Source organism: Aptenodytes patagonicus, chromosome 4, assembly GCF_965638725.1.
Source record: "Aptenodytes patagonicus chromosome 4, bAptPat1.pri.cur, whole genome shotgun sequence".
NCBI classification, from domain to species: domain Eukaryota; kingdom Metazoa; phylum Chordata; class Aves; order Sphenisciformes; family Spheniscidae; genus Aptenodytes; species Aptenodytes patagonicus.
In genome coordinates this window covers 62,524,975-62,540,071 of record NC_134952.1, presented here as the reverse complement: position 1 = coordinate 62,540,071, position 15,097 = coordinate 62,524,975, and positions in this window count along the sequence as shown.

Sequence of the window (15,097 nt, the reverse complement as noted above, 5' to 3'; positions counted from 1 at the left end):
TAGTGCATGAAAAAGAGAGACCAAGTTCTGCCTTTTGGGAGCTCGAAACCAGGCTCATTTGGCCAGGTTTAAGGCTCAGAAACTGAGACTAGAAGTCCTGCATTATTGGAACCAGGCTCATTTGGGAGACTAAAAGTCCTGCGTTTTGGGTGCTTGAAACCAGGCCCATTCAGGCAATTTTTAGCCTCAGAAACAGAAACTTAAGTCAGTCCTGCATTTTGGGGCCTTGAAATGAGGCTCATTTGGCCAGTTTTGGGGCTTGGCAAACAGAGCCCCAGTCCTGCATCTCTGAGCCCTGAAGCAGAGCCCCAGTCCTGAGCTTTGGGGCTTGGAACCAGGCCCACGTCGCTGCTCCAGGGCTTGGCAGCAGAGCCCCGACCCCCCGCGTTCCGGCTCGGCCCTGGAGCCCCCCGGCTGTTCCCGGGGCGGGCAGGGCCCCCCTCCCGGCAGGGCCCGGGGGCAAACGGCGCTTTGAGAGCCGAGTCGCCCCTTCCCCTCCCCGGTCGGCGCTCACGGGCACCCCGGTTCGGGCACCGCCGGACCCGGGCTGTGGTGCGGGGCCCGGGCAGACCGTGCCCGGGCGGACGGTGCCGGGGGAGCCCCAGCGCCGCCGCCGGTTTCCAGCCTTTATTCGGCGTCTGCGCGGAGCCGCCGGTTCCGTGACACCGGCGCAGGCCCCGGCCGAGCCACGGCTGCCCCCGCAGCCCTCCGGCCACGGCGGGGACCGTGCCCGGAGCCGCAGGGTCCCCCCAGCCGCGGGCGGCGCAGGGAGGGGAACGCGGGACTTCGGCCCCGGGTCCCCGCTCCCGGTCCCCCGGCTCGGGCCCGGCCCCGGAGCGCGGCTCGCCCCGCCTGCGGCGCCAGGACGGACACAGCGAGGCCGGGCTCGGGGCTCCCGGCACTCGGGCGAGCCCGGCCCCGGCACTGTTCCGCGCAGAGGAGTCTCCCGGCTCCGCCCGCCCGGGGAGAGACAGACACCGGGGCCGGGACTCCCCCGCCAGGGCCCCGGCCCCGCGCGGCCCAGCCCCAGAGGAAGCCCCCGAGGCCGGGCCGGGGCTGCGGCCTCGCGTCCCCGGGCGCCGGGTCGGGCCGGCGCCCCGCTCCCGGCGCCCGTCGCGCTCGGTGCCATCGCCGTTCTGGCGGCCGGAAGGGGGCGGGGGGGCGGGGCCTCAGGGCGCCTGCGAGGGGCGGGCACAGGTGCGAGGGGCGGGGCCGAGCAGATTTGGGCCCCGGCGGCCGCCGTCCGTCCGCCCCTTCTCGTCCCTCGGGTGGTGTCGCGCGCGGCCCCGGGCCGGGGCCCGGCTCCCCCGGCGGGGCCCAGGTGAGGCGCGGAGGGCTCGGCCCGGGGACCGGCCGCGCCGGGGCCTTGTGGGGCTGCGGCCCCGGGGTGGGTGTCGGGGCGGAGGCGGGTGGGCAAGTGGCGGTGCCCGGGCGGCCGCGCTGCCAGTGGCTCCGCGGAGGAGCGGGCGGAGCTCGGGGCGCCGGCGAATAAAGCCCAGAGGGCCGGAGCCCGGCTCCCCCCGTCCTCGCCCGAGCCGCCCGCGACCCCACGGGGTCGGGGCCGGGCCCGCCCCGCGGGTCTCCCTGGCCGGTTCCCAAGCACCGTCCGGGGCTCCCGGGCCCGTCCCCGACACCACCCGCGGGGCTGGCGGGGTCGGGGCTCAGCCCCGGGGGCTCAGCCGGGTGCTCGTGGGGCTCGAGACCCGGCTCCTGGGGCCGGTTTTGGGGCTCGGCAGCACAGACCGAGTCGTGGGCGTTTCCCAGGCTTGAAAACGGAGCCCAAATCCTGCGTTTTTGGGGCTGGGAAACAGGCTCCCGGGGCTGGGCTGGGGCGTTGGAGCAGAGACCGAGCCCTGTGTGCTTGGGCTCAGAAACGGGGACCGAGTCGGCTGTTTCTGCGGTCAAACCCAGGGGCCAGGTTGGTCCCTGGTGCAGGGGGGTGGGCAGGGTGCATGGACCCCCGCTGGAGGTGGGGGGTCTGGTTGCGTTGGTCCCCGAAGCTTGGGAGGCCAGCATGCACCAGGCCGACCTCAACGTCTGAGGTAGTCTCTGGGGGAAAAGGCACGTTTCACACCATCTTCGCGTGTCCAACACTTTCTTTGAGGTGTGTACAACAGCCGGAATAGTCATTAACTCATTAGTCCATATTTAGACAATGTACAATTATGACAGTTCATATTCATATATAGGTTATGACAGTGATTGATTTACGACCTTGTCAAAAGCCAAGATCGTTTGAACAAGCAGAAGTGCACTGGAACTGAAGAGGAGTTGTGGAGAAACTTGAGCCGAAACGAACTGGAGCCATCTACAAGCTGGACCTGAAACCCAGAGCAGAAACAAACGGGAGCCGCAAATGAGCTGGAGGCAAAACTGAACTGGAGCTGAAATGAGCTGGAGCCATCCGCAAACTGGAGCCCAAACTGAGCTGGACCTGAAACAAGCCGGGGCTGAAACAACCGACCTGAAGCTGCAACCGAGCTGGAGCCGCAAAGTCCCCGCAGCATCTCTGGGCATGTAGAGCCGGGGGGGGCAGGCAGGGCTGCCCCCAGCCATGTGCAACGCAGGCAGCACGGCCTCTTCATGAGGGCTCTGCACCCTGTGTGGGTCTCTGGCACAGGCAGCTCCCGGTGTGGCTGGGGCTTATCCATCCATCCCTGCGCAGGGAGAGATGTGGGACAGTTGGAGCTCCCTGTGGCACAGCATGGCCCAAAGAGCCCTGGAGCTGCAAACCCTGGGGCCTCCCAGGCACGGGCAGCTCCTCCCGGCCCCTCTGGCAGTGGCTCCCCGGTGTTGCACACACGCAATGGGGATGGGACACCAGAAGCCTCCCGTTTCTCCCTGGGAGAATGGGCAAGAACCAGTATCTGGCTGAAAACCCACCCACCCCATGCAGCAGTAGCAGCAGTGGCACAGACACATGGCCAGCAGTCCTGGGCTGGAGACGGGGCTGGCCAGTGGGGTCTGGGTCAGACCCCAACAGTGCCTGCTCCCACCTCCCTGAATGCCCCTCACAGCCGTGGCCCTGACAAACGCGTGGCACCGACCTGCCTGGCCCTGGCTTAGGGTGGGCTGCAAGGACAGGAACTGCGGGGTCTCCTAGGGTACCCCCTGTACCCACAGCCAGCCTCCAGCTATGGGGGGGAACCCTCCCAGGTAGGCACAGGCCCTGGCCCCACAGTCCTGAGCGCCCAAGGGACAGGCACTAGCACCTGTGGCAACCCACTGGCACTGCCCTGCCAGCACCGGGACCCCTCCTTTCCCCCAAGGGCCCCACCAGGGAATGGCACCCGCCCTCCCCATCCCTCAGCCGCCCCACTGGCAGGATGAGGGGCAAAACCAAAGTGTTCCAAGCACAAAACCACTCTCTGAGCTCTGGCCAGACCCAGCTCCCTCACGCGCACTCAGCCCTGGCGCCCCTGGGGCACAGCAGCCCCTGGCACCCCACTCCCACAGCCGGGGACATGACCCATGACCCCTGCCCACCCATCCATCCCCAGGGACCCTGCAGGTACCTGGCCCCTCTTGCGGTACCGGAGATCCCCCCAGGCCTCGCCAGCACAGCCGGGTGCCCCCCCCGGTCCCACTGTGCAGGTCTGTTCAGTCGCTGCCTCGGGGTACTCCCCTCACCAGCACATCCTCCTGGCACTCGCGGCCTTGGCTCCTCACCCAGGTGCCAGGATGAGCCTTGCCCACCCTTCGGCACAGCCACACAGCCTCGCCTGTGCTGCCAACACCTCCTGAGGGACCGGGATGTCCATCACTCCCCGTGCCTGGCCAGGCCGGCCTCACCGTGTCACCGATGGGGCTGCAGGAGCCAGTGCGGATCCCTGGAGCAGCCTCTGCTCCCACTGCAGCACGTTTTGAGCTGAAAAAGAAGGTTTTCCATAAAAGCAGGGCTTCGCGCAGGGCCCAGATCTACCCTGAGGCCCTGCCACAGCCGCGCCTGACGCTGCCAGCTCCAGCCCTCGGGCATCGCCTGTGAGGATGACGCTGGGCAGGGCTGAAGGGCTGAACCCAGCAGAAACCAGTTTCCCCAGCAGCAGCTCCTACACTCACTGGTTCGAGCTCTCCCCGGCTCTGGCAGAGCCAGCGCCAGGCCGGAGGGGTTTGTCCTGCCGGCAGCCGCTCCGGAAAAGATCTGGGGAGAAGAAACCAGCCGGTGCCTGCACCGGGAGGAGGGAACCCAGTGGCCTGAGGGATCACCAGCCACCCTGGGAGACCCCCAGCCCTGCCAGGCCCCCTTCTCCCCCAGGGGACGTATCCCCCTGGCATGGCCTGGGGACGCGGCCCCTCTCCTCCACCCTACTTGGAGCAAGGCCCAGGAGGCGCCGGTGTGATCAAGCAGGGGCTGATCCCGTGATGGAAATCGGGAGCTGCCGGGGACCCCCAGTCCCAAAATCATAGAATCATAGAATCATTAAGGTTGGAAGAGACCTTTAAGATCATCGAGTCCAACCGTCAACCCAACACCACCATGCCCACTAAACCATGTCCCTAAATGCCTCATCTACTCGTCTTTTAAATACCTCCAGGGATGGGGACTCAACCACTTCCCTGGGCAGCCTGTTCCAATGTTTCACCACTCTTTCAGTAAAGACATTTTTCCTTACATCCAATCTAAACCTCCCCTTCCGCAACTTGAGGCCATTTCCTCTCGTCCTATCACTTGTTACTTGGGAGAAGAGACCGACACGTACCTTGCTACAACCTTCTTCCAGGTAGTTGTAGAGAGTGGTGAGGTCTCCCCTCAGCCTCCTTTTCTCCAGGCTAAACAACCCCAGCTCCCTCAGCCGCTCCTCATAAGACTTGTTCTCCAGACCCCTCACCAGCCTCGTTGCCCTTCTCTGGACACACTCCAGCACCTCAACGTCCTTCTTGTAGTGAGGGGCCCAAAACTGAACACAGTATTCGAGGTGCGGCCTCACCAGGGCCGAGTACAGAGATACGATCATTTCCCTACTCCTGCTGGCCACACTAAAGGCCAGCTGCAGCCCCCCGAGAGGGGACCCCGGAGAGTCGGTGCCAAAACCCGCCAGGAAAGTCACCGGGCCCCAGCCGGGCACCCACGGGGGACCCTGCACCAGTCGGGGGAGAGGAAAACAAACCACTCACCCGCGGCTGCCCCGGCGTGCCTGCCCCAGCGAGAAGTGCAGCAGGAACCGAGTGCAGGCAGGGCAGGCAGCGACGGCAGCTCCCGTAGCCCTGCGGCCGGCAATCCCGGCGGGCAGCAGCCAGCGCGGCGCCTGCCCAGGGTCACCCGTCGGTCCTGGCAAGAGCCCCCAGCCGAGAGCCGGGGGGGGTCCGGCCCCGGGAGGGGACGGGGGCAGCACCGCGCTGCCTGTGGGGAGCGGCAGGGCCCGCACCGACAGCCCGGCGGCTGCCTGCAGGCAGGGCACGGACCTGAGCTTCAGGCGGCACCCAACGGGCAGCGGCCGGTGCCCCCGCTCCCGCACCGGAGCCAGCAAGCGGGCGGGAGAAGGGAGGAGACGGCCCCGGTTTGCCCCGTTTTTCCCCGGTTTGCCCCGCTTCCCGGGACCCCCGAGGCCGGCCGGGAGACGGCGTCGCCCCCGGTTCCCGCCCCGCGGCGCCGGGACCGCCAGAGCCGCGGCCGGAGCCGCCCCGGAGGAGCCCCGGGAGACGGCAAGCCCGGGGCGCCTGCGTCCGCTCGGCCCCGTGCGGAGAGACGCGGCGGCGGCACCGGGAGCAGTCGTGGCGGGGAAGCAGCCCCAGCACGGTCCCCGGGCCGCCCGGAGACGGGCCCCGAGGGCCCCTGGCCCAGCAGGGCCCCCGCTGGCCAGAGAGCCGGGACCGGGACCGGGACCGGGACCGCTGCGCTTCCCCCGCCGGTCCCGCGGCGGCGGCGCCCCCTGGCGGCCGCGGGGGGGTTTGAAGCATCGGGGCCGCCTCGCCCCTGCCCCTCCCGGTGGTGCCCCCTGGCGGCCGCGGGGGCGGCACGGCAGCGCGGCCGGGAGCAGGAGGCCACCCGTGGGAGTGGGACAGGCAGGGAATGTCGGGATGGGAGTGGGAATGACGAGACCTAAAGAAACTTTGCTCTTGCCAGGGCGCTGGGGCAAGCTGGGAGACAGGTCAGGCGTCTGCAGACCCTCTAGAAACGAGGGGCATTGCTGGCGGGGCTTCATTTCCACAGAGATGACGCTGGATATGCTGCTGGCTGCAGAAAATCGCTCCACGTGCGCGCGCACGCGCACCCCCCCCCCCGGTGATATCCTCTGTGCTCAGGTGTTAGGAACGTAGTGTTATTTTTCCTAATCAGTATTAATATCAACTCAATTACAGCTGACTGACACCACAGACAAAGCAAATCACAAGATCCTGCGCAGAATAAATCTGCATCACTTGGCTTTAAATACCAAGTGGCATAAACCCGCCCAAGGTTGTTGCCAATTTTATTAATAAAACTGTTATGAGCGAAATGGCCAGCAAACACCTCCAAAACATCCCCCCCTCCCCCAGATACAGTAACCTTTAATCGGGAGGGAGCTGGAAAACCTGAAATTACTTTCTCCATGCCATGGAGGTGTCCTTTGCCACCCCCGGGACATGGGACAGAGACATGGGATGCTCTGCACCCTGCAGGGCTGCCCCATCCCCTGAACTCAGCGTAACAGCAGAGGTTTTCCCACTTTCAACCCCCTCGGCTCCCCAAATCTGCCTCTGGGTCCAGTCCAAGGTGGGCACAGCACCCGATGTGCCAGCATGTGGAAAGGGGTTTCTGCTGCCCGTTTACATTGCTGGCTCTGTCTCGCCGGGTGGTTTCCCATCCGTTTGGCCATGCACATGTATATACCGCCCAACACTGGGCACCGATGAAAATCACAGCTTGGCATATCCCACATCCTCACAGGCCACCGGTACCTGAAGTTTTCACTGAGCGTAAATAGAGTTACAGGCAAAAAGTCAGCCTAAGGACGGAGGAAGGAACTCGCTCTTTGGCAAGAGGCATTTCTTCCACTTGGCAAACGCACGGGAGTTTTCTGGCTTTTCTGGGATGACACAAGCCTCCTTCCTCAGGGGAACAATTCTCCTGGGGGGAAACACCCACTCCCCTCCCAGCAGCCACAGGGCTGGATACCTCCTCTGCGGGGCGGTGATGTTCCCCTGCCCTCTGACACCTGGAAGCATCACCTGGGAACCCTGCCATTCCCATGGGCAATATCCGTGGGCGGCAGCTGGATACGATGGTGAAAAGCTGTTTCTGAGGCTGTGCCCTTGCCTGTGCTTCTGCTGCCTGCCCCTGCCATGGCTATAACCTCTCCCAAGCAAGAACCATCCATCCTCACACAAAGCAGCCTTGGTCTTCATTTAAAAGGGCCTGGCAACTCCTGTGCTACCAATAATAATTACTAATAACACTGAGCAGTGGGGATTAAACCCATCTCGAGCACTTCCCACCCTAAGCAATAAGCCTCCAGAAAAATAATCTGAGATCCTGTAGCTAAACCCATAATCCTGCCTCCACCCTGGAGGAAAAGTAATGAGAATTTGGTGACTTCTTGCCTTGATATCTGGCAGGTAAATTAAGAAACGCAATTTATAGCATAGACCTCCTCAGCTGGTCAGGGTAAAACATGGCTCCTGCCTGGCTACATGGGGCTGGTGTTTTGTGGGACTTTGCAAAGTTTTACAAAAAGGCCATCTTACAGAAAAAAAAAAACCAGGGTTTTCTGGCTCCTGTCCCCTCCGCTGTTGGGAAGCCCCTCTGCGAGGGATGCTCTAGCATCGCCTACCTGCCAGCGGGCTTTCAGCAGCGGGTACTGACCTGGCTTTACCCAGGGGCTTTTTTGGACCCTGTGTGCTTTGCTTTATGCCATTTTTCTGTTGCTTTTGCACCCTTTTGTCTTTCCCTCTCTGTAAAAGCCCCTGTTAATGGCAGATAAGGAAAGCCAACTGCATCCATGCTGCGGATGCTGGAAGTGTCCAGCATCTCTTCCAGGCAATGCAGAGGTGCCCAAAACTGCTGCGGTCAACACTACAACGATGCAAGAAGATGGGCTGAAGAGGGATGGGAGTTGCAAAACCTCCTCAGTATTCCCCAGCTTTGCAGGGATTGCTCCAGCACGAATGCAAATGCCGCTAATGCCTCCTCCTCCTCCTCTGGAGCTGACATTTCCCGAGTAGAGCTCTCTTTGACCTCCCTCTGTAAACATTGACATTGCATTCACATGGATAATAGATTTCTGTCTCCTTTTACTACAGCTGAATGTTTCCACTGGGACTGTTATTACTTCTTATGGCTGGAAATGCACCTGCACCAGCTGTGAGGCTCAGCATAAAACACCCGCCAGCCCAAATCCCCGTCTCGTAACAGACTGCCGCTGCTTCATCGCTGCGAAGCCCCCATTCATCTTGAGACAGTGGGGAAGAAATAGTCTCCTGACCCTTCCTCTTCCATGGGAAAAAAGAAGCAGCCCTGAATTTGCCTGCCTTCCTTTTAAATCACTTCCTCTCTCTGAAGCACACAGTCCCAAGGCAAGTATCCAGCCTGAAAAATGACTTGCCCACCACACACAACCCACACAGCCCCCCGAAATAACCCCGCGGTGATGCCTGAGCCTCCCAAAGGGGGAATAACCCGAGGCTTTGGTTTTCCAGTAACAATCTGGCTGTTTATAGGTATTTCTCCCCAGAATGAGATCATCCCCCATCTCCATCCCCATCACCCAGGAGTGAGCCCTAGCCCTTGTTCTAGTGCTTTGCCTTTGCCTCCAGCAAAGCCTCGCTGCAAAGCATCGCACTCCTCTTTCTGCTCAGCGCAATCTCTCTTACCACGCCAGATAGCCTCCTTTAAAAGCAAAATGGCCTGGTGAAGCCTGAAAGGAGCTCCCTAAGCCTCTGCCTTCCTTAGTATGAACATTTTGCAGGCTCTTGGAGAGTGGCTCGAGGCAGGGCTTCAGAGAGCCGGCGCTGACCGGCATGCAAGCACTGAGTGGTCTGCCTGAAAGAGAGTACCCAGGAGCTGGTTTTGCACAAATACCTGATTTTCCCAGTTGCCTCAGCCCCTTTGCTGTCTTATTCAGCCCTTTTTTTCCCCCTCTCTCCCACTGTCTGTAAGGTGCCGGAGGAAGAACAGCTATCGCCCGGCCAGCATGCACAGGGCACTGCTTGCCCTGTGATGCCGGGGGGCCACTGCTCCACTTTTTAAAGATACCTTAGTATTCACTGATGGCCAGATTATATCCTCCAAATCTGGACCTCACAGCATCGACTCACTCCCTTTGCACACACCGCTCAGGCCATAGCCGCAAGAAAAAGGCAAATATCTTTAACAGCATCTGAAGGGCTCCCTAAACGCAGCCCGTCGTGATGCAGCCATTGTCTTTCACAGGACCAGCACAGCATGTTCACGAGAGGTTTGGTGTTCAACACGAATGTGGCTGTGTGAGCAAGGCGATTCCCCCCTGCTTTCCCTTGCTCCAAGCTCCTGCGCGGATGCGGAGCGTTATGGGGTTGCCAGGAGCATCCTTCCCTTGTCTCCGGCTCTGGCTCTGCACAGAGGAATAATCAGTGGCAACAAACATCCCCCTTTTTTTAAGACATCTGGCATGCACTGGGCAGGGAAAATACGGCAAGCTGGAATTTCCTTCATTGGGAGAAGCGCACGATGTTATCTGGGCCAAATCTAAAGTTTGTCACTTATGATTTTTGCATATGAATGGGAATTCAGGCTTTGGTCCCCGGCGGGACCGTCATTATATGCATTAACAGACAGCTGGGCTTTAGAAAAAGGGGGAAAGCAGAAAGAAAATAGATGTTTATTCTGTACTTAGGCAAATTCACAGGAGGGGAATCATCTCCCATTCTCGCCGTGGCAAACACTTCGCTCTCTATAGGCTCTGAATGCATTCACTCATCAAGGTGTATTGAGTAGCTGCTTATTAGCACAAGTTCAGCTCCCTTTCTGTATCGCTCAGATACACGCACAAATGTAAGTCCTCAGCGTGGCAGGCCTGGAGAGATTATTTTGCTTTCCCTTGTTTGGGGGAAGCACAAGATCACGTTTCTAGAGCTTTAACTTTGATTTGATAAAGGGTCTCATTATATATAAAAATGTATTTTATATTATTTTTTATATATTTTTTCTTATATATGTATTTATATTCTCTTATATATTTTTACAACCTCCCTCCATGCCATCACTTGTCAAAGCTGGGGAGGTTGCAGTGCCCTAAGGTAAGCCTTCCTGGGGAATATAAAAGGGCTTTGCCAAGGGTCAGCTTCAAATGAGGCTAAAATCAAATCAAATCACGGGGCTAGGGGAACCAAAAAAACCCTGTTTTCCATTTGACTCCTGATTTATCAGCTCCTACAAACTCACAGCTTCATCAGTGGGATGTTTCCGCAGCATAAAAAATAACCTGGAGCACAACTACTGTCCTTTTGCTCTTTCTTTCAGAAAATAAGACACCTCCTCCCCTTGAATAGATGAATAATACCGGTGAAAAAAGAGATTACACCAGGATAACTGTCCCCTGCCATCTCTTTAGATGCCCGTACAATGCTGTTGCTGATGGAGGCATTTCAGCTCGCTGCTCGGCTTCCTGGCATTTTTTTCTCCAAGAAAATGGGCCTTTTGCCTTTCTTGCCTGTTTTTGGGTTTTTTGTTTGTTTTTTTCTTTTGGCTCGAGGGGAGCCCGGTTTCAAAGGGAGCTGTGCCACATTGCACAGCCTCCCGCTGCAGCACCACGGCTGCAAGGAAAGGGCCACAACCTGGTTCTTCCCTTACCAAAACTCAGCTGTACTCAGGTTTTTCAAATTTACAGGGATGGAGGGGTTACCAGGTCGACTAGCTGGGGTTTTTTTAGTCTTATTTTTACACCCAAATCTGCTTCAAGCCATCAGGCTCTATCCCTTTTTTTCCCCCTTTTCAGTGGTTTTGGGGTGTGCACATCCCCAGCCAGCAGCTTGCAAAACCCTGGGGCCCTCAAATCCCCACCATCGCAAACCCCAGCGGCAACACCCACAACGGCACCCGCAGTAAGCTTATTTTTTTGAAGGGAAAGGTCTGGCTTTAAACAACTAGGATGTAGTGCCGAGAGAACTCGCAGCATCCCTGAGCGGTACCTGGGGGGTCTCAGGCACTCATTGCAGGGATGCTACCGCTGCTGGAGAAGCCGGGCTGCTTATCGGCTGCTTATCAGCTACAGCCATGAGGCTCACCGGTGCACGGCTGATAAACTAGCAGGAGGCAGGGCTCTTTTCTGCCCCCATACCTGCTGTGGCTAAAGTCCAGATCCGAACACGCTCTCTTGCAATAATTTATTTCTCCATTACATTTCTGACCTGGGCCCTGGCTTTGCAGCTATCGCCGTCAGCCTTTTGCCCCTCTGATTATGCTAACAGCAGCACCTGAATGCTAATTGCCTTCTCTGACGAAGAAATCACCCGATTTCAGGGCGTTAGGGAGGGATGGATAGTGCTTCGCCCCCTGGCTGGAGCCCCCCCGGGATGCAAAGTGCAGGGGCCAAGGGTTTGGCGACTCTCCGGCTGCTGCATAAAATGGGAGGGCAGCACAATGACCCACAGCTCATAGTTAGGGCTGGGAGAGGAATGAAGTTATCGCAGGGCTGATTTCTGTGCCCTGAAGCATTCACGTTGATTTGGGATGTTGCACCCCCAGCACTGCCCTCCCGAGAGGCATCCCAACCTTGCCTCTGCCAGAACCACCAGCCTTTTCCCGCACAGAAGATTTACAATTTTTTTTTTTTTTTTTTTTTTCTTTTTTCTGTTGGAATAGGAGAAGCTGCTGCTACAAAAAGACCTGTGATTTTGGCTCTGCAGCCCTGTTCTCCAAACTCTGGGTTTCAAAGGGGTGAAGGCACATGTCACGCTTCCCTCTCCCCTTGCTGGGTCAAGGGAGGGACCCACACGGGCATGTTCAGGGCCTAAAATCACCCAAAATCAGGTTTTAGCAGGTGCCGAGCGAGCCAGTCCCTGTGCAGGGCTCGGTGCACACCCAGCTGCTCATAAACCCTGGCTGCGAAAACCTGCTTTTCCACCACGAAACACTAAAAACCCCAAAAAGGGCCATTGCTTCCAAGCCAAAGAAACATATTCCTTCCCCACCCGGGCACCGGGGATCGACCTTTAGGTCTGCGAGTGACTTCCGAGCCCAAAAGCTGCGGCCAAGCCAGGATGAAAACCGTGCCCATGGCTCCCCTTTGCCTAATTTCTCCTAATTTCTTGCCAAACGCATGTTCCCGGCCACTTTATGCCCACTCAATCTCCTCTTCCCCACTTCAGCGGCCGGCAGCTGCCCAGTGGGATGGATCTCGGTCCCTTCTGTGGCTGTCCCAGCATCACCTCCCTCCCGGCCACCTCCCCAGGCTTATGAATTGAGGCCAAATCCTGCCCAGTGCCGAATCTTGATGCCCCCCATTTATCCTCCCCGCCTGGCCCAAAAACGCCCCTTTTCAGCCCGTTCCCAGTCTCACTCCCGGGCTATTTAGTGCCATTCATCATTTATCAGTTGTGCCCTAATCCTTGTCTTAATGAAGAGTTTATTCCCCAGTGCTTCTGCATGTGCATGTATACATATCCCTCCATCCATATCCCTCCACCCATAGCCATCCATACACACGTCTCCGTTCCCCTCCTCTTACAATATCCGGGTCCAACCATCGATTTTATCCCATTTGAAAGATATTAGCAAGCCCAGTGTCCTGAGCTCCTACATGCCTCATGGAAAGGGACCGCAGGACGCCGTTTTCCCACCGGATGGGAGAGGTTGTTCCCTATCTTCTTTTTTAAAGGAACATATCATTTCCCTATCTTCTTCTTTTTTTTTTATTTTTCAATGAAATATCACTTTTACCTAGCACGCCCTTTCGCTCAGCAGCTCCACACACTGTATTTCTTGACAAGTAAATGATTAAACTTTGGAGCCCGGAGTTTCGTGTTTAAATGTCAAGCTTGAAACACAGCACCTCAGAAGAGAAATCGATAGGATTTCAATTTTCTTGTAATAAATATGGCCTTTATTGGGAGCAAACCAAGAAAACGGCTGGCAGCCTATCTCACAGTTTTGCTGCTTTTTTTCAGCTTGGAAGATTTTTCCTTTTGGTTTTGTAGTTAAAAAAATAAGCTTTGAGAGAAATAAGTCATCTTCACCAGCACAAACGCGTCCGTGGGCCGCTTACGGGGGAGCTCAAAGAGTTTTGCGGTCAAAAATATCCCAGTTAGAGCTGCTAATACGTTATCAAAGCAGCACGTCAGTTTAAGAAAGCATCTTCTTTCTTTTATTTTACTTTATTTGCTGAATATTACTAATAGCTGATGCTACAAATAGCTAAGCTGACCCCAGCTGTAGGCGAGGAAATGATGGGGTAAGAAAATCACCTATGTGGGTGCCTTGTTCTCCTGCACAGCTGGCTCATAGGCCTTTCTGGGAGGAAAATAATGAGCCATACATTAACGGGTTATCAAAGGTCACTGTAACGCAGGGGTCTGCAGCCACCAAAATCCAGTGGGTCGCAAAGGACTTGCCCCAAATGCTCCAAATGGAAGTCCTGTTATAGAGGCAATGGGTATCTTCAGTGAGCATCACTCCCCGCCCCCTCCAATTTCTCCAAGGCTTTTTCCCCGGAGACCCTATGGTGTGCAATACCTGGGGTGCAAAATGAACAAAGCCTTTTGCTGGCCATGCTGCTCCGGCTCCTCTTAGCCTACCCAATCTTAGCCTGGGATTTCTTCCTCGGTACACATCTTCATGTACATGAGGTTTGAGCTCTGGCAGCGGATGCGTTATTAAAAATGCACACTTGGATGCACACATGCACCTGCTGAGGGGACTGCCACAGGGAATGCCACCTTTGCAGCACTCCCCCCTGCATCCCTGCATTGAGTTTTCCAGCGTGGCCCTTTTTTTCCTGTCTTACCCCGTTTTGAGCTCTTTCAGCGATGCCTCGACGCCGGTTCCCTTTCTGTACCGAGCTGGGCACTGGTGCAATAGTTTGTCCTAGCATCTCCCCAAGTCCTACACTGCACCCAAGGCATTGCAGATGAGTCGGTCTCTCCCCTCCCACACATCCATTTTACCAAGCAGGTACGACGTGTGCCCTTCTCCAGTCCTCAGGGTCCAGCTCCCTCCTCATGTCGGCAAAGATGAATCGCCCCGGGATCAGGCTGTGCTGTTTCAGCTGCTTCTTAATGCACTCGAGGGTGACTTTCATCAGGCCCTGTTGACTTGAATAAATCTATCTCATTCTTTCATCTCTTCTTGTGCCCGCCAGTCCCTTTTTTGTGGAAGTATCCGGTCACAGTTTATGCATTGCATGCTATTTATGCAGTTCAGCCCATGAAAAATACATGAAGAGTCCCTCGCTCTTTCTCCCCACGGCTTCATAAATCTTGCATTGCTTTCTGCATGGCAGCTCGGCTTCATGGGGTGATGGGGAGCAGCCTCCTTGCTGCTCCTGCCCTGGGGCCGCAGCATCCTCCGGGGATGCCAGCACTACAGGCTTGAACCTTGCCAGGCTGGCAGAGGAGGAGGGGGTTCAGAGCCCCCCCAACCCCGTTTTTAGGTTATTGGATAGGAAGAATAAGGCAGAGGTGCTGTTTTGCTGCCCTGCAATGTCACCAACACTGGGGTCATCTTGCTTTGCAGTTTGTTTAGGGTTTACTGAAAACAAGAGTGATGCAGAGAATATTACCCTGTTCATGGCTTGTTAAGCATCCTCAAGAGTTGGCATTCACGACTGGAGATGCAGCTGCACATTTATTACAGGGGCCGGCCGGAGGCTATGCAGAAGAACCACCCAAAAAATAAGTCAGGCACATGCTTAAGGACCCGCTTTGCAGGTAAAGCACCTTACCTTTCTGAGCAGGTAAATTTATTAGTCGGCAGCCACAGAGTGCAAGCGTCTCTTCTCACACTGAGCCCAGCGGCGGAAAATAATAAGCAAACCCTGATTCGAGATTTGTGTAAGGGCTGGTCCCAAAACAAGGCAGGCACAAAGGCTCCAGGAAATTGCCTAATTCCTTAGTTCTCACTTCAAATGGAGCGTTATGGAAGGAGTTTGCAGCCAGTGCTCATCTTTACTGGCAGCAGTAGCAAGTTTTGTCCATTTGCATCCTA